The sequence below is a fragment of the Malus domestica genome, chromosome 04, assembly GCF_042453785.1.
Source record: "Malus domestica chromosome 04, GDT2T_hap1".
Classification (NCBI taxonomy): Eukaryota; Viridiplantae; Streptophyta; class Magnoliopsida; order Rosales; family Rosaceae; genus Malus; species Malus domestica.
In genome coordinates this window covers 1342111-1343370 of record NC_091664.1, presented here as the reverse complement: position 1 = coordinate 1343370, position 1260 = coordinate 1342111, and positions in this window count along the sequence as shown.

Below are 1260 nucleotides of genomic sequence, written 5' to 3'. Positions count from 1 at the left end.
ATCTTAGTTTCCTTGTTCAATTAGATTAGGAATCCTATAAGATAATTTGGAAATGGAAAGAAAGTGTACTTTGTCCATTTAGAATACGAAACATAATGTGGAAAAATGACATCTGAGCCGCACCTTATACTTATAAATAGGGTGCGGCAAGGTTGGAATAATGTGTGAAAAACCCAAAGACAGTCAAAGAGCAAGATCCAAATGGCGTTAGAATTATAACACAAAGTTGATAGTGCAATGAGTTAACGGGTCCTTCATCTAACGCTGAATAGCTCCTGACCAATAAATTTTCCTTGTTTTAGGAAATGCGTGATGCTAAAAAAACCATTTCTTTAACCCATATTTTGTAAATCATATCATGTGATTCATAATTAAAGAATTTAACATACAAATATGGTCAAATTATTTCCTTAGACCATCTCCAACCCTTGGGCTAAAAGCCAAATTTTTTAGCCCAGAAAATTTAGCTTTTAGCCCAGAAACATCTTTTCTGCTCCAACCCTTCTACCCTAAAATTTTAGCCCGGAATTATTAAAGAATGAAATTAGCCTAAATTTTTTTCTTAAATCAATTTAAAAAAAAATAAATATGTAGATTATTGTAAATTAATTTTATGAACATTTTAATCTAAAAAAATTTAAATTTCGATAAACATTTCGCATTTAGCCCGGGGGAAAGCTGGAGGGGGGGGGTATTTGGCCCAGAAATAGCATTTGGCATTTAGCCTAAAATTTTAGCATGGGTTGGAGAGTGTTTTGGGGGTAATTTGGAGGGTAATTTGGCTTTTAGCACAGGATTGGAGATGGTCTTATATTTTAAAAATATTATCAAAAATATTCATCCAATAATTGTCACGTCATGTGATTTGATAACAAATATTGTCTTCACCCAGCATTTCCAAAGTCTAAAAGTTTGGAGCATCAACAAAATAAATCGGAAAAGGATCCGATCATTTTCCTAGGGATTATATGGATCCCGTTATCGTGATCATTCATTATACATCGTGCAGTTAAAAATTATTTTAAAATTAAATGTAAATAATATTTAACAAAAATTTACTATACGATATATATCATAATCACGAAATATCTAGATCCCCAGACGAGGATCCTTTACCAAAATTAATGACACCTGGACGACCTCGTTAGTGCAGCGACAGGAGAGACGAGAGGGAGCCACGCGTGGAACGCATGGAGACTCTTTTTATTTATTTTTATTTTTTTATTTATTTATTTTTTAAATAAAAGGGATGTCCACCGC